Source organism: Macrotis lagotis, chromosome 1 (assembly GCF_037893015.1).
Source record: "Macrotis lagotis isolate mMagLag1 chromosome 1, bilby.v1.9.chrom.fasta, whole genome shotgun sequence".
NCBI lineage: Eukaryota > Metazoa > Chordata > Mammalia > Peramelemorphia > Peramelidae > Macrotis > Macrotis lagotis.
This window is the reverse complement of record NC_133658.1, coordinates 347,098,900-347,117,261: the sequence shown is the minus strand read 5'-3', so window position 1 is coordinate 347,117,261 and position 18,362 is coordinate 347,098,900. Positions and strand designations below refer to the sequence as shown.

Below are 18,362 nucleotides of genomic sequence, written 5' to 3'. Positions count from 1 at the left end.
ATGGTTGAGCTTCATTTAATAGTTTCTGAAGTCATTTTGAACTAGTTATCACATCTTATTCTTGTTAAACTTCTATTAGCTTTGGTGTTACTTGGTGTTTTTTTTTTCTTTAATACAGTGGTGTTTGAAAATTCCAGTAATTTATTTACTCCTTTAATTAGACCACATCTTTCTTATAGTGTTCTCATCTGAATTTTTTTTGCCACTAATAACATATTCCAGTTAACCTCCAGTGCTTCTATTATTACATCTAACTATATTTTGTAAGATTGTATGACTTCAGAGTTGAAAGGGGTCATGTTGGTCATTTTCTCCAGGACTACATTTAATCAGGAATCCCTTATTCTAGAGTCCTTGAGCTAGTTCTCCTACTTCTAGTTGATTACTTTTATTGTCCCAATTCTCATAACTCTAGTGATTCATGGACTTTGTGGATAGGTGTTAGAGTTCATTTTTTCCAAATACCTTATTTTCCAGATGAAAAAACAGAAGACAAAAGAGGGGAAGTTACTAACCAAAATCAAACAGTGAGTAAGAGATGGTGCCAAGATTTAAATTCCAGGCACTGTCTAATGTCTTTCCCAGAGTGTCCCTACACCTTCCATTTGTTAAATAGCAGATAATGAATTGAACAGTATGCTCCCCTGTGACTTTAACCTTGAGGTCAACTTTAAAGAAAACATTTCTAAAAATCTTTCTCAAAAGGCTTATTTATCCAAAGTGGCCAATTATGGTCCCATGCTCAAGTAATTAAGCTAATTATGGGAAAAGACCTTTTTTTAATGATATTTGGATAAAATGAGTTGCTATTTAGGGACACTGGAAAATTTTTAATAAATCATGGGCAAGGGTCACATAGTATGAGTAAGAGTAGAGAGACTGTGATAAATGCTTGTTAGAAGGAACCACACTGATGAAGTAATATCAAAAGCAAATAGATAAAATGTGACTCTTAAGACCTCTAGTTTGATTGATTCTTTTTTAATAATTTTCTCCTAAAGCCTCTGGAGGATTTATTGCTTTTAGCACTCTAATTGCCTTCTGTCTGTTGAAATGACCATTCAAAATAAATTAAAAAGATGCTTTCTCTTTCTTGGACCTTCTAACCTTAAAATTGTCTTCTTTGGGAACCTTTCCATATTGTCTGCAATGTGCTAAGTTGCCACTGTCTTCCAACTGTTGTGTGCCAATAGGAAATGATGCATTCCTGAAGCATATGGCTTCATATTGTGCAGCAGTGCACCAGAAATAGACATTATTCAAACAGGAATGTTGAAATTCCTTGAAGATAATTATAAAGCAAAGCTCCAAATCAAAAGGATGAAGGACTCCATTTCACAAAATCTTTCAACTTGTTAATTTTAAATGCTTAAAGTTGATGCTGTTTGTCTTGAAACCCTAATTAACTGAATTGCCTGACTCAGTATTTTCTTTTTCTTCTCTTTTGGTCTTGGTTGTTTTTCTTCTTCAGCATCTGAAATGGAAGGTTTAATTGTGAAAGATTTTAACAAAAAATAATTATATCATGCCTAACTGGGAGAGAGAGAGAGAGTCACTAAATTCTTTTCAGAGAACCTAGACCTGAATCCAACTGTATAATTTTAAGATAAGGAAACTGAGGCCTAGAGAGGTAAAGTGACTTTTCCAGAGTCACACTATTGGTAAGTGGCAGATCAAAGATCTGAATCCCAAGTTTAATGGATTCCACTGCACCCCGTGATCACCACACATGTCAGGAAGTTCTTCAAAGATAATCTATGTTATAAAGGAAGAGATAGTTAAAATGGGTCATGACATCCAGAAATTGTTTTACCTTCACATTTGCAAATTCTGGCTTCTTCTATTTGTGTAGCATTTGACTTGAATTTAAGGGATATGCCTTTCCCTTTAGTTTGACTTATTACAGAAATAACTTTTAAAGGACTAAATTGCCTGACTGTTAAACTTTATTAGTGACACCAATCATATCTTGGTACAGTTTGAACTACTGAGGTAGCTAGGTGGGTAGTTTGAGTGCTGGAATCAGGAAGACCTGAATTCAAGGTAGAACTCAAGATATTAATAGATGAATAGCCCTGAGCAAGTGACTTAACCTCTGTTTGCCTCAATTTTCTTTTTTCTTTTTTTAATATAATTGTTTTGATTTAATTTTTTCTAATGACATGTCAAGATAATTTTCTTTTAATTTTTTTTATTTTTACCTCAGATACATACAAAAACAAGTCTCAACATTTACTTTCAAAACCTTGAGCTCCAAATTCTCTCCCCTCTTTCCACCCTACTCCCTGCATTGATCAAGCCATTTACTTGGTGTAGGTTAAAAATGTGTAGACATGAAACATATTACTATAGTAGTCAAATTGTAAAAATAAGCTTAGTACCCTCCTCAGCCCCAAAGAAAGAGAAACCTCAAGAAAAATAGGAAAAAAAATAGAAAAGTAGGAAAAAATAAAAATTGTTTCAATTTGTATTCAGACGCCATCAACTCTTTAGGGTAAATAGCATTCTTTATCATAAGTCCATCAGAGAAATTGCTTCAATATTTTTTCCCACAGTTGCTATTGCCAGTTGTATTTCCCTCCATCCTATTCCTCCTCATCCCTATGTATTCATTCTCTCTCTCTCTCTCCTTGTCCCTACTCAAAATTGTGTTGTATTTGACTACCCTCTCCCATGATCTTCCCTCTCTTCTATCATCTACAAATGCCCCTTCCCCCGTTCCCTTTTTTTTTTAGGTTTTTTGCAAGGCAGATGGGGTTAAATGGCTTGCCCAAGGCCACACAGCTAGGTAATTATTAAGTGTCTGAGACTGGATTTGAACCCAGGTACTCCTGACTCCAGGTACTCCTGACTCCAGGGCTGGTGCTTTATCCACTGAGCCACCTAGCCACCTCCCCATTCCCTTTTTTTAAAATCATTTATTTATTCTTATTTTGTACAAATAATTTTTTATACATTACTAAAATATTCTTGTTTAAAGGTAAATATAATACCCCCTCCAAAATATATAGACCTGCATGAGCGATAAAGTAAAGGGGAGAGGAAAAAAATTAAAATTAAAATTAATAAAAATGGTACGCCCAAGTGGAACAGTGGATGAAGCACTGGCCCTGGAGCCAGGAGCTCCGGAGCCCAAATCTGGCCCCAGACACCCAACAATCAGCTAGCTGTGTGACCCCACACAAGTCACCCCAACCCCATTGCCCTGCAAAAAACAAACAAAAAAAAAAAGACCCAAAATAAAATGAAATAGTGATAATAATAGTAGGGGGCAGCTGGGTGGTGGGCAGAGCACTGACCCTTGAGTTGGGAGCACCTGGGTCCAAATCTGGCCTTAGACACCCAACAATCACCCAGATGTGTGGCCCCAGGCAGGCCACCCAGCCCCATTTGCCCTGCAACCCCCCCCCCCCCAATAATAAGAATAATAAAAAATTTGCTTCAGTCTCTGTTCCAACACCACCAGCTCTGTCATGGGTGGATCACATTCTTTATGATAAGTCCAATACAAAAGTTAGTTCCATTTTTTTTCCACCGTTTTCTTTGCTGATTGCAACTCCCTCCATTCTTACTTCCCTGCTACCATGTACTATATTTTCTGTCTCCTTTCACTCTGTCTCTCTGTAGGGTAGCTGAGTGCTGCAGCAGACAGATCCCGAGCCCTGGGGCCAAGAGGTCCCGAGGCCCCATACCACCCCTTAAGCCCAGCATCCACCCTGCCCTATGGTCCTGGACAGGCCATCCAATCCCAGCCTCCCAGCCCCTTGCAAGGAGTAAAAAAAGGAAATGTGTTATATCTGAGCACTCTCCCCCCATGGTCCATCCTCTCCTCCATCACTAACATCCCACCCTTCCCCCTGTCCCCCTTTTCTCCTTCTTACTCCAGATGTCTATACCCCATTGAGTGTGTGTGTGTGTGTGTGTGTGTGTGTGTGTGTGTGTCTGTGTATGTATATATACATATATATATAGTTTCCTCTCCTAGCCACCTCTGATGCAAAAGATTGAGCAAAGATTCCCTTATTCCTCCTTGCCTTCCATATCATTGCAATAGCTCATTGTAATAAAGAAAAATCTTATTATATGAAATATCTCCTCTCCTTTTTCTTTCTCACATTACATTTCCCCTTTTATCTATTGACTCCATTTTTACACCACAGTATATCTTCAAATTCAGCTTTCTCCTTCCTGTGCTTCATCTGTAAAAACTACCTGCTCTATTAAATGAGAAGGTTCATATGAGTATTCTCAGTATCATTTTTCTATACAGGAACACATGTAGTTCATCGTTATTGAATCCCTCATTTTCCCCTTCTACTCCACTCTCTATGCTTCACCAGAGTCCTATATTTGATCAAACCTTCTGTTCAGCTCTAGCCATTCCAAAAGGAACATTTGAAATTTCCCTGGTTCATTGAAAGTCTATCTTTTTCCCTGGAAGAGGACGTTCAGTTTTGCTGGGTAGTTGATTCTGTTGCATTCCAAGCTCTTTTGCCTTCTGGAATATTATGTTCCAAGCTTTTAATGTAGTTGCTGCTAAGTCCTGTGTGATCTTGACTACAGTTCCATGATATATGAATTGTGTCCTTCTGGCTGCTTGTAATATTTTCTCTTTGATTTGGGAGTTCTAGAACTTGGCTATAATATTCCTGGGGGTTGTTTTTTTTTTTATCTCTTTCTCAAGGAGATCGATGGATTCTCTCCATTTCTATTTTGCCCTCTGCTTCTAGGATAACAGGGCAGTTTTCCTGTAGTAATTCTTTGAAAATGATGTCAAGGCTCTTTTCCTGGTCAGGACTTTCAGGTATTAAAATAATTTTTAAATTATCTTTCCTAAATCTGTTTTCCATATAAGTTGTTTTTTCAATGAGATATTTCACATTTTCTTCTAATTTTTCGTTCTTTTGGTTTTGAAATATTGTGTCCTGATTTCTCGTAAAATCAGCAACCTCCCTCAGTTCCATTCTTTGCCTGAAGGATTTGTTTCCCTCAGAGAGCTTTCTTATATCTTTTTCCATCTAGCCAGTTCTGCTTTTTAAAGCATTCTTCTCCTCAATAACTTTTTGAACTGTTTTATCCATTTGACCTATGCTGGTTTTTAACATGTTAGTTTCTTCATTTTTTTTTTTTTTGGATCTCCTTGACTAAGCTGTTGACTCCCTTCTCATGTTTTTCCTGCATCTCTCATTTCTTTTGCCAGTTTTTCTTCTATCTCCCTCACTTGATTTCTGTTTTGAGCTCTGTCATAGACTGAGCCCAATTTCTGATTTTCTTAGAGTCTTTAGATGTAGGAGCTTGTACTTCCTCATCTTCAGACTGAGTGTTTTGATCCTTCTTGGAATCACAGGCAAAGTATTTCTCAATGGTGTTTCTCTTTTTTCTCTGCTTACTTATTTCTCCAGCCTGTGCCTGGTTTTGGGGTGCTTCCTGAACTTTTGAGTATTATTGGGACACCCCCACAAAGATCTCCATGTATAAGGCTCTGTCTTCCCCTCCTGGTATGTGAACGGCCACAAGCACATCCCTCTGCCACGGGGCTGAAGTGGGGGGGGGTGCTGTTCTATGGGTGGGGGGGGGCCTAGACCGTGATCAGGATCTGAATCAGGTCAGAACCGCAGAGTCCTGTTCCAGGGGCAGAGGACAGAGCTCAGCAGTCTCTCTCCACTCCCCTCCCTAGGCTCAGCACTCAAGTCTGGGGGCTCCTGCTTACCAGCTCTGCCTGCTTCTGGTTTCTGGATCTGGGCTGCAGAGACCACGCTGCTCACCGTGTACCCTGAGGTCTGGGCTTCACATGCTTACTCTGGCAGAGGTCCCCCTGCTGATCCCCCAAGTTGTGCCGGTCCTCCCCGGGGTATAGGTCAGGAAACTGCCCCGCTGCCATGAGCCACAGCTTCCAGCTCCCTGGGGCTGCCTCTGGGAGGCTGAAGTTCCTTCCCTCTGGTGGGCTGCCCCTCCAACCCCATGGAGCGGAGCCTTCCCTTTCTTTTCTAGGTTACCTTGGGCTGGAGAACTGCCTTACTGCATCCCTCTGCGGGTTCTGTCTCTCGAAAATTTAGAGTCCTTAGTCCTTAGCTTATAAGTTTTGAGTGAGAGCACCTAAGAAATGATCCTCTCCTGTTGCCATCTTGGCTCTGCCCCCCCCCCCCCCGCCCATTCCCTTTTCTACCATTCCTTTCCTATTTTCCTCTAGAGTAAGATAGATTTCTATACCCAGTTGAGTATGTATGTTATTTCCTCTCTGAGCCACTTCTGATGAGAGTGAAGGTTTACTCATCCCCTTCACTTTCCCCCCTTCCACTCCATTGCAAAAACTTTATCTTGCCTCTTTCATGTGAAATATCTTCCCTATTCTATCTCTCCTTTACCTGTCTCCCAGTATTTTCTTTTCTCTCCCAATAACTCCTGGCTATAAATACTCCTTATAAGTGCTCTAATAAATGAAAAGGTTCATATGAGTCATCAGCATCCTCTTCTCATGCTGGAATACCAGCAGTTCAACATCATTAAATCTCTCATAATTTGCCCTTTCCATCCACCCTCTCTATGTTTCACCTGAGTTCTGTACTTGAAGATCAGCCTTTCTGTTCAGCTTTGGTCATTTCATAAGAAAAGTTTGCAAGTTCCCTATTTCAATAAATAACCATCTTTTTCTTTTCAATTTTGCTGGGTAGTTGATTCTTGGTTATCATCCAAACTCTTTTGCCTTCCTGGAATATCATATTCCAAGTCCCACAAGCCCTTAATGTAGAGACTGTTATATCTTTTGTTATTCTGACTGGAGCTTCACCATATTTGAATTGTTTATTTCTGACTGCTTGTAATATTTTCTCCTTGACTTGGGAGTTCTGGAATTTGGCTATAATATTCTTGGCAGTTTTCATTTTGGCATTTCTTTCAGGAGGTGATTGGTGTGGAGTCTTTCATTTTCTTTTTTACCTTTTTGCTTCTAGGATATCAGGGTAATTTTCCTGGATTAATTCTTGAAAAATGATGTTAGGCTTTTTTTTTTTTTTGTCATGATTTTCAGGTGGTTCAATAATTTTAAAATTATTTCTTCTGGATCTGTTTTCTAGGTAAGTTGTTTTTCCAGTGATTATATTTTACATTTTCATTCTTTTGGTTTTGTTTTACTGCTTCTTGATTTCTGACAAAATCATCAGCTTCCCTTAGCTCCATTCTATGTAGATTTGAAGGAATTATTTTCTTCAGAAAAGCTTTGTATCTCTTTTTCCATCTGACCAATTCTGCATTTTTCTCTTTGTTGGCCTTTTGGACTGCTTTTTCCATTTGATCCAAACTAGTTTATGAGATGTTATTTTTTCAGTATTTTTGTTATTCCTTCATCAAGCTGCTAACTTGGTTTTTGTGATTTTTCTGCAATGCTCTCATTTCTCTTCCCAATTTTTCCTCTTCCTCCCTTGATTGTCAGAATTATTTTTTGAGCTCTTCCATAGCCTGAGATCAATTCAAATTTTTCTTGGTGGCTTTGGAAACAGAAGCTTTTACTTGGTTATCTTCTGAGTATTTTGATCCTCCATAAGACTTTTTTCTTCTGTTGTTTGCTCATTTCCCCAGTCTATGACTTGATTTTAACCTTTGTTAAGGTGGGGCTCTGCTTCCAGGGTGGTCCCAAGTTTTCGAGAGTTTTTGAGAGATACTTCCTTGGATCCACAATTCCTTCAAGATTTTATGAGAGTCTCTGACTGCTCTCCTGACCTCTTTTTGGGTCTGTGGATGACCACAAGCACTCCCCTCTGCCCTGGAACCATGAAGAGGGTCCCTGCTCCTTTTCCTTAGACTGGAACCCCAGATTGCAACCTGGATCTGAATATGGGCAACGCAACAGCATCTTGCCTCAGAGATAGCAAAGAGACCTCTGCAGTTTCCATTGTCCCCCTTACTGTCTGTGGGCTGAGCACTCTGGAAGCAGCTGCTGGGTGACTCCCTTATGGGGTGCCTCCTCAGGCCTGCTTCTGGGTCTGCACTGAGGCCTGGGCTGGATGGGGTTCCCTCCCCTCCCCTCTCACCCTGGTGAGGCAGTTTTCCCGCTGATCTTCCAAGTTGTCCTTGGCATTCCTTGGGCTTAGAGGTCTGGAAATTGTCATCACTGTCATGAACCCAGGCACCCTGTGGGCTATTCCTGGATGACTGGAGCTGGTTTGTTCAGGCCTTTTATAACCCAGGTACAGCAGTCCTTTTGCATGGATCTTCCAAGTTGGTTTGGGTTGGAAAATTGTTTCGCTCAGTCTTTTTGTGGGTTCTGCCTTTCTAGGATTTGGTTATAGTCATTATTTAAAGTTATTTGGAGTGGCTGGGAATTTTAGCCTCTATTCTGCCATCTTGGCTCTGCCCTCCTTGCTTCAATTTTCTCAACTTTACAGTGGGGATTATAGAAGAATCTGCTTTTCAGACTATTTATGAGGATCAAATGAGATAATATTTGTAAAGTTCTTAGTATAGTACTTGGTACATAGTCCTTCCTACCTCCCCCTTTCATCACTCTTTGCCTTTCCACTCCCTTCCCCCAACCCCTGTGTCATATCTTTTGATGTTTGCACCTGGACTGCTATGTTTGAGATAATTTTCTTCTTCTTTTTATATCATTAGGAAAACTTTACTGTAGCTGACTGTTAGCAAATCTGAAGTGTGGAGAACTGGAGACCTTCTCTTTTTCATTCTCTCCCTCCCCAGTAAAAACAAAACAAACAGCTAGTTTGTTTTTTCAGACCCTCAAGGCATGGTTATGTCAGTGAAAGAAAGCTGAATATTTTCTAACTATTAATGATCAGTTTTAGCTTCTAAGAAGAGATATGAAAATGTATCCACTTTCCTTTTCATTGGAGAGGTGGGAAGACCAGGTTATATGAAGTGCGGTACTGCATATGTTGTCATATGTGATGTTGTAGGGTTGATTTTTCTGACCTATTTTTTCTGTTACATGACAAGGCTTATCATGGGAGTGTAGTAGGCAATTGGTATATTGAGAAATGTCTATGATGTTAAACCAAAAACCATCAATAAAATTTTTCATAAGAGAATGAAATCTTGGAAGACTACATTTTAACATATTTTAAAATTGTGAAAGTATTCTGATTTATCTGTGTTAATTTAAAATTTTTGATGCTAACTCCCTGAGACATTTTCAGGAAAGATATATTTAAAATTTAAAAACTATTTTTTTAAAAAATTAGGAAAAAGAGAAATGTCATTGAACACTTTGATCACATTTAGATCTGAAAAGATCTATGAGATCATGACGGCACAATCTATCACTTCATGGAACTTAAAATTTAATTGAGGAATAAGACATATACAGGTAACTATAATGTACAGCAATACAAACATGATAGGTACATTAGATAGGTGCAGATTTTAGTTTTATACCTAATGAATTGTTTCTCACACTGTTGCAGGATTAAATTGTTTGCTAATAACACCTTTTATACTAATTGTAGTGTAGGTTGAAAGTGTTATTTTCAGGGAAACAATTTAGAAACAAAAGTTGGAAAAGGACTGTGGTCATCATCTTAATCAATTTCCACAGGAAACTAAGGCTAAGTAAATCTGAACCTCCCTCACAGACTGAGACACGCTGAATATTTTCTTAAATCAGAAGACGTTAAATAATCTTAGAAGCAACTCATAGTGGAGCTGATAGTAGACTGTATAATGTTTTTGCTCTTGCAGACTTGAAGGTAAGGTTATTTCCAAAGTCAGTGTGGTACGGGAGAAAGTGGTAGTTTTGGAATCAGGTCCAAAGTCATTTATGGCACTTAAAAAGCTGAATACAAAACCAAGGGCGAGTCATTGGGCACTCTGAACAACTATTTACCTGTAAAAAAATATCTGCATGGCAGTTAGGTGGATAGAGCACCAGCCCTGGAAGTCAGGAGGACCTCAGTTCAAATGTGACCTCAGACACTTAATAATTACCTAGCTGTGTGACCTTGAACAAGTCACTTAACCCCGTTGCCTTGAAAAACCTAAAACCAAAAACCAAAAAAAAACAGTATCTGCATCAAGCTCACAAAGTTATTGTAAAGATCTAGTGGGAAAAGTATAAATATAGTACTTTACAACTTGCAGAGTGGTATTCAAACATCAATTGTTAAAATGCTGTCACATAGGGTTTTGTGAAAAGACTTTGTATTCCAAATTTATTAAGAATGTGTGTATTTATGTCTCTTAATAGAGCAGCTAAGTAGTACAGTGGATAGAGCACTGTCCTTGGAGTCAGGAGGATGGGAGTTTGGATTCAACTTCATACTCTTGACTCGTACTAGTTGTATGACCTTGGGCAAGTCACTTAACCTTGATTGCCTTGCATCTAGGGTCCTCTCCGGTCTGGCCACCGGATGCAGGTGGTTCTGGGGGAGAAAGTGAGGCTGGTAACTTTGCACAGCATTCCCTCACTAAATCCAGTACATGTGCTTGTCATAGCATCACCTCCCTGATGTCGTTGTCTTCTTTAAGAATGAAGGACAGAAACATCATGTATCCCTAAGATATGTGACTTAGATTATAGGATTTTTTTTTTTACTCTTTTGGGTCACTAGTTTAAAAAAGACTTGGGAGTTTAAAAACTTAGTTTTGTTTGTTTAGCCAATCTTTTTAATGTATAGCATGTGTTCAGCACTGTGCTAGGCAGTTTGGGGGTATGGAGTAGAGTGTGGCAAGCAGAATATGAAAGTTAATATATAATCTTCCAGAATCCCAGTGGTTGGGTTGAGAGAAGATGTGTAAACTAATGCCAAATTAAGATGATTTCCAGTCATTTCTGAGAAAGCAAGTTTCTAATTAAAGCAAAATATCCTGTTTCTTATGCTGGAATCATTCCAATTGTATTTCAATAATATTTCACAGACCTGTGATTTAATCAGTATGGGTGTCTTCTTCATCATCAGTGCAAATCTAAATCTGTTACACCTCAGTAAATGTTACTTAGTTGCTATGGCTGAAAAAAAATATTTATTCTGTGGCCAGTGATGATTCTTCTGTAAATGAACCTTTCTGCACTCAGTCAGGCTGATCTTGCAACCTTCCTCCTTGAAGATATTGAAGTTGTTTTGGATTCTTGAAGACTGTCCCAAGCAAATGTAAAGTGCTAGACTTCAGGATTCTCTTTGATACACTGCCCCATCCCCCAATCAACTTTTCATTTGGATTATTTTATATTTTAATTATATATTTATATGTTGTTATCTTATTCTTTCACCAGATTTTAAGCTTCCAAGTGTAATAATTGTATCTTATCTAAATTTTGAATCTTCTTAAAACCACAATCTTTTTTCTAACCAATAGCATTTAATAAATGTTTGTTGAATTGAAGCTCTGGCAGATCCTACTAAGCTGGAAAAACTAATTGTTTGTCCTTCATTTTTTTTTATTAAAGATTTTATTTGAGTTTTACAATTTTTTCCTCCCAATCTTACTCCCTCCACCCCACAGAAAGCAGTCTGTCAGTCTTTACTTTGTTTCCATTGTTGTACATTGATCCAAATTGATTGTGATGAGAGAGAAATCATATCCTTAAGGAAGAAGCAAAAAGCATAAGAGATAACAAGATCAGACAATAAGATATCAGGGATTTTTTTTCTAAATTAAAGGGAATAGTCCTTGAACTTTGTTCAAACTCCATGGCTCTTTATCTGGATATAGATGGTATCCTCCATTGCAGACAGCCCAAAAAATTGTCCCTGATGGTTGCACTGATGGAATGACCAAGTCCATCAAGGTTGATCATAGCCCCCATGTTGCTGTCAGGGTGTACAGTGTTTTTCTGGTTTTGCTCATCTCACTCAGTATCAGTTCATGCAAATCCCTCCAATCTTCATTGAATTCCCATCCCTCATGGTTTCTAATAGAACAGTGGTGTTCCATGGTTTGTCGTTCATTATTGACAAAGACCCTGACTTCAGGAAAGTGATACCATGGCAAGAATATGAATTTGATTTGAGTGAGGGGGATGCTTCAGAGCCTTCTGGGTTTAGTGGCCAGATATGAATCAAGACTACTGGAGAGGGCACTGGATGCTAGGTAATCAGGGTTATGGTGATTTGCCTAAGGTTTCACAGCTAGGAAGAATCAAGTGTCTGAGGCTGGATTTAAGCTCCTGGCCTCCTATCTCCAAGACCAGTGCTCTAGTAACTATACCAGCTGGTTGCTAGGAAAGACTAATTAAACTACAGTATATCTCCTCTTGAGGATCTACCTCCTTTGGATTTCAGAGTTCTCTCTAAAAGTTCAAGTTTATTCTTTCTGCCTATGCCTCTTCAATTTAACAAGTAATTTCTTAACTATCCACTATGTGTGAGGCACTGTCCTAGGATATATAACAGACCCTAGTCTGTAGGAGTTTGTAATTGAATGGTTTCTAGGGTATGGGGTGCAGTGATGTGTGCAAATCACTCTGATACTACGGAATTTAGTTTAAAAGAAAAGACCCAATAAAGTTCTTTTGAGAATTTTGAAGGGAGGTAAAGATGGAGAAGGGAGAGTTTAGAAGGGAAAGAATAAGGATAATAGCCAATGTTTTTGAAACCCTAACTATATACTGATACTGTGCTGAGTTAAATGTTTTTTTACAGAGTTCTCATTTGATCCTCACATCAATCTTGGGAAATAGTTGATGTTGTTATCCTCATTGACGAAATTGAGGCAAACAGAGCATCGTGTCACATAGCTAGAAAATGTCTTGAGGCTCTATTTGAACCTGGGTCTTCCTTCCTCCAGAGTTGCAGCTCCATTCACTATACCACCTACTCTACTACCACTGTCCAATTTGTTTGAAATATAGAGTCTGTGAATATGTGAAAGTAGATTTATAAAAAGGAGATCCTGGAACTCTTTGAATGCCAACTGAATGGGTGTATTCAGAGAGGGAAGTGTCAAAAATGATTGAGGTTTCAGTCTCCTGATGATTTGGGAAGATGAATGTGCCCTTAAAAGAGATAGCAGGTAGAGTGAGGGGCATTTTGCGGGGAGGGCCAAGGATGATAAGTTCAATTTTGAACATGTTGAGTTTGAAGTTTTCAGCACACAATTGAGCAAGATTTAGGAGGAAGTTGGTTGTGATACTTGAAGCCGAAGGAGTAGATGAAATCAAAGTCTAGAAAAAAGAGAATAGGACCAATGGCAGAACCTTAGGAGGCACCTATATTTAAGATGTGGAAAAATATTTTTACTTTGTAGTTTAGCTATTTATTTCCTATAACTTTTATATATGTAACTTTTGAGTTTTTAGGGTATTTTTTTTTCTATTCAGGGATCCTTTTTGATTATTGCCTTGCAGGATTTTATCTCTCCTCCACCATCTTTGGACACCTCTCCCCTAGGCACTATTTTATTTGTCAGACTGCTTATTTTCATTCATCTTTTAGAGTATCTGGATTTCAGAATCCTTGATGGGAGCAATAATAAGAAAACTAGATTTTGTTTTTAAAGATAGAAGGAGAGATGAAGAGATCTAGGAAAAGCACAAAGGTTTACTGAGGTGATATTTAAAATGATATTAGTGTCCCAAAAAGAATGTCGATGGGGTAATAGAGATTAAGAATTGTTATAAAAAAGAGTTCTTGTATAAAGAAGCCAGAGGGACAAGGAGGAAGAAGAGAGAGGGTGATAGTAAGAAAGTAATACATAAGTCGTTCCAGGTATGAAGAATATCTTGGGGACTGGAAATAATTATAGGTACATGGGAATATAAGCAAATGAGAAGAGGATAGGAAACATCCCCTTGGAACCTATGTGTCTTCAGATAATGCATTATACATAAGAAATGAGAGGAGTGGCTGTGTTGCACAGTGGTTAAACACCTGCCCCTGGAGTGAGGAGGACCTGAGTTCACATTTGGCCTCAGACACTTAATAATTACCTAGCTGTGTGACCTTGGGCAAGTCACTTAATCCCCCATGGCCTTGTAAAAACAAACAAAAAAAAAAGAAATGAAATGAGAGGGGCAGCTAGGTGGCACAGTGGTTATATACATATGGTGTTTTTACAAATCTGATTTGTGACCTCATTGTTTTCTAATTGGTTTTCCTTTACACAGGCTCTGATAGCCAGCCCCACTGGGCTTTGTTTATAAGCAATACTTTAAATGCTTTTGAAGTCATTCATGGTTGGGTCTATTCTGGATAAATCTGTATACCACAGCACTTGATCAGTCTTCTCTCTCCATTCTCTACTTCCCTCCCATTTTTACTCTCTGCATTCTCTTCAGTTGTGTGTTTCACAGCAAGTTCATTTTTTGTTTTCAAGGCAGTGGGGTTAAGTGGCTTGCCCAAGACCACACAGCTAGGTAATTATTAAGTGTCTGAGGCTGGATTTGAACTCAGGTACTCCTGACTCCAGTGTCGGTGCTCTATCCACTGTGCCACCTATCCACCCCAAGTTCATTTTTTTATATAGTAGTTTTCTCTCTCTTCATTATTAGCATCTCCAGGTACCTCTAGTGGCATAGAGAAAATTCTAGACCTTCAAAAGCCAGAACAGCAAAGTAAAAGCTCTGTCTGGTCCTACTTAGAAAGGTTTTAAGTGTAAGTACCATTCCCCAGTGGTCAAAAGATATGAACAGTTTTTAAAAAGAATTGCAAATTACAGGTGCAGCCTCAGATCGCCTCAGATACTTAATACTTAGCTGAATGACCTTGGACAAGTCATTTAACCCCATTGTCTTGCAAAAAAAACAAACAAAAAAATTGCAAACTATTATGGACTATATGAAAGAATGTGCCAGGTAACCAAGATGAAAAGAAATACAAATCACTTAGGTTTTACCTCACAGCTGTGAATTTTCAAAGATAACTAAAGATAGCATGCTGATTTTGGAGTAGTTGAGGGTAAATAAGACACATTGGTGCACTGATGGTAGAACTGTGATTCAGTACAACCATTATAGAAAGCAGTTTGGAAACTCTGTAAATAAAGTGATTAAAATGTCCAAGTCCTTTGAGCCCAGAGATTCTGTTACTAGATTTATATCTCAGGGAGACTATTGATAAGCAAAAAAAAAAAAAATCCCCATGTACCAAAATATTTCTAGCAGCAATTTTTGTGATAGCAGAGATACAGTTGAAAACAAAGTAGGTACCCATCAATTGGAGAATGGCTAAAAAAAATTGTGGGACTTGGATGTAAAAGAACATTACTATGCTATAAAAAATGACATGAATACAGAGAAGCATGGAAAACTAATTGGACTGATACAGCAATATAAGTAGAGTTAAGAAAATAGCAAACATAATGACTTGCAGTAATATAAATGGAAGGAATGAGCACACAAAAAATCAAAAGTGAATTATTCCAAAAAAACCCCCCACCAAATAATATCAAAATGTCTAAAAATATGTACAATGTGAAACACTTTTTTCAAAAAAGTACCAATTTGGTGATACACTGTGTATGTATCATCAGAAGATGGATAAGCCTGGCTCAATTTAAAGTCTTACCCCTAAAGACTGGCTGGCCACAGATGCCTATTTTTGCCTACAGTAACTCATGAAGCTAACTTTTTTAAGGAGTAGAGGGATTGAGATCTATTTTGATGAAGTGTATATGTGAGTAACAAGGTACTGTATTTTCCTATGTATAAGATGCACTTAATTTGGGGGCCTGAAATTTGAAAAAAAAAGTATTACAGTTATTGAGCTTTGGTTTTCTTTATCATGAAATTCAAGGACCTTCTGTTCAAAGCTTTTAGGCATCTTTTGGCAAGTCTGGTGTGTGAACACATGCTTATTTAGTCTATTCCATTTCATAAAAGCACCAATTATATCTTCCTTGGAAATCAGTCATTTCTTTTTCATCAGCAGTTCTTCTTGTCTCATACTGAACCATCTTTGTGGACCCAGGATTTCCAATGGCCCTTTGTTCTTTGAGCCATCTCTTCAATTCCCTCTCTAAACTGGGTCATTTAGCTGACTTGGGTCTCATGGCCTCCTTCTGCCCTGATGTTTTTTCAGTAGGGTTTCTTCTTCCTATAGTCAGTCTTAGATTGTTTTCTCAGTTGGAGGAGTACCAAACTGATGTTTGGTAACAGAATTTCCATTCACTTTTGCAAACTGGATCACTTTGAACTTGAATTCAGCACTATATGAAAAACCTTTTCTGAGCCATTTCTGGGCAGAGTGTGGGAAAAGTAACCTAATATACTGATAACAAATGTGAAACAATGAGTACAAAGACATGCAAAAAAGCAGGAAATGCAAGTGAAATTTATTACCTCTGTTTAAGATGCTTCCAGTTTTTAGACCCCCAAATTTTCAAAAATGGGTACATCTTATTAATGGGGAAATATAGTATATGGATGTAATCCTCTTTTGTGTGTATCAGTGAACTCAGTTATTGTTTTGTCTTTGGAATTTGAAAGTTAGGGCAAGAAGGAAAAAATTAAAGAAGTTAGACTGGCTAAAGATCTAGGAATGCCTCCACATAGTAGGGAAGAACTGATTGGTACCTTTGCAAGTGGGAGATTGGGGAGAGTATTCACATTGGGGGGGGGGAACATTAAGATTGCAATTTTTAAAAACTTCCCCCAAACCTCAGGGGCTTATTATAATGACTAAAGCAAAGATACAGATGAAGACAAAGGAGGACAATAGCATTTGAGTTGCTGCCAGAGATCAAACCACTGAATGAAACTGGGGTGGAGCTAGATGCATTTTTCCCTTCATGGAGCCTTTAATTAAGCATTCTTCTAGCTGGCAGTATATACTAAGTGCTTTACAAATGTCTCATTTGAATCTCACTACAGACCTATAAAGTAGGTGCTATTATTATTCCCACTTTACAATTAAAAGAAACTGAGGCAAAAAGTAGCTGTCACTTGCCCACTGCTAATAGGTATTTGTGGCTGGATTTGAATTCAGCTCTTCCTGACCCCAAATCCAGCATGATGGTTCTTTAATATAGTTGCCACATAGAGAAGGTTCAGAAATGCTGGGTTTAATTAAAGTGTTTTCCCCAAGTCACTCAATCCTCACAAACATAAAACGCTTTTTAAAAAATGTGCCCTTGAAGCAAAATAGGTGTTGCTTTGTTTTTGTTTGTATTTTTAAAGCAACAAGGGGGGGGGGGACTGAAGAATTATACTGTCAGTTTCCTTGAAAATGTTGACATGAGGCTTATTACTTTTGTTGTAAAACCCTGTTCCAGTTAGAGAGAGAAGAGATGATTGTGTTCCCAAGGGATGTGTACAGAAGCATCTTTGGGTTATATAGCATAAATGCAGTGAACCTGCCTCAGTTATTAACTAAAAGCAAAAAAGGGTAAGAAGAAGACTCAGCACTTCCATTCTGAGGTTGACAGGGGTTTTATTATTGTTATTGTTGTGGTTCTGAGATGATTGTGTTGTTTTTGTAAACTTTCAAAAAACCTCTCTGATGGAGGAAAAACAAATAAACTGAGTATGTTATACACAAAATAAATCTTTCCCATTGTTTTGAACTGTGTGATTCTGTCAGCACATAGGTTAGTATTAAGAAGTTTAGCCTGGTTTGTATGGTTTTATTTGATTTTATTTATGGTGTCTTGCTTTTGAATGAGCTACAAGCTAGGTTGCTGCTGTATTGAATTTTTTTGTCATGTTTTCTTTAAAAAAAAATCAGGGGCCTTTTCTTTTCTAGTCTCCCATCCTCCAGATTCAGGTACACAAGTTAAATTGCTGTCCAAACCTCTCTGAAGTGAGTCATTCTTCCCAATGGGACTCTCAACAGTTCTGTCTGCCAAGCTGTGCACACAGGTCTGTTTGTTCCACCAACAACAAGTGTTGCCTTTCTTCTCCCCACCCCCCCTTTCCCAAGCTGAGGAGCTCTCATCTTTCCTAGATGGATAGTAATAGTTTACACCTGTTTGCTAGAAATCAGGAAAACCCTTCACAAATGCAAAGTAATCCTTCCAACAGCCCTTGAGGCTTGCTTAGCCATTTCACAAATGAGAAACTGCAGTGGTTATGAGACAAAGTTACAGTATCAGAATTTCATGGTGAGGGGGTGATTTAAGGTTTAGTGATTTGGAACCAACTATTTTTCTTGATAATGAGCCTTCCTTATAATCTTAATTCTCAACCAAGTGAAAGGGGAACCTATTGGTAAAAAGAATCAGAAACCTGTTATACTTGTATGTAGATGTCTGTGGTCTTGGTTCAGCTGAACTCTTGATGTTCTGCCTGGCAAATGATGTGTTTTAGAATCTTAAAATGAAAGACACCTTTTACTTGTAAATTTTAAAAGACATGTTTTTTCAGGAAGACTAATTTCAAAGATTGTTGTCTGCACTTCTTAAATACTGGTCAACTGTGAGACATGGTAGCATCACAGTAATGGATATAAAAAAAGAAGTCATGGTTCATTGCAGAGACCATG

At 38.2% G+C, this 18,362-nt stretch overlaps 1 protein-coding gene across 3 annotated transcripts in view; it reads left to right on the top strand.

Moving 5' to 3' along the window:
* Positions 1–18,362, top strand: part of CTNNBL1 (catenin beta like 1) — a 219,567-nt gene that overhangs the window by 105,372 nt on the left and 95,833 nt on the right. The gene's annotated exons all lie outside the window — the stretch shown is intronic.